This window comes from Ipomoea triloba, chromosome 16 (genome assembly GCF_003576645.1).
Source record: "Ipomoea triloba cultivar NCNSP0323 chromosome 16, ASM357664v1".
Classification (NCBI taxonomy): Eukaryota; Viridiplantae; Streptophyta; class Magnoliopsida; order Solanales; family Convolvulaceae; genus Ipomoea; species Ipomoea triloba.
Window position 1 is genome coordinate 15602599 of NC_044931.1, and position 254 is coordinate 15602852.

Below are 254 nucleotides of genomic sequence, written 5' to 3' on the forward strand. Positions count from 1 at the left end.
GAACTAAATTGGCATGTCTATGTACCAAATTGCAACGTTAAATAGTTTGAGAGCCTAATTGATGCCTATTTGACACATTTTGATGCAAAAAAAAAAAGTGACATTTAAATTTAACTGGTATTGCAGGTTACTAACAGGTAATTATGTCTAATAAACTAAATTGACATGTTTATGTACTTAATTGCAATTTTAAAAGGTTTGAGTGCCTAATTGATTTTTCAGATAAAGTTCGATGGCCTATTTGACACATTTTA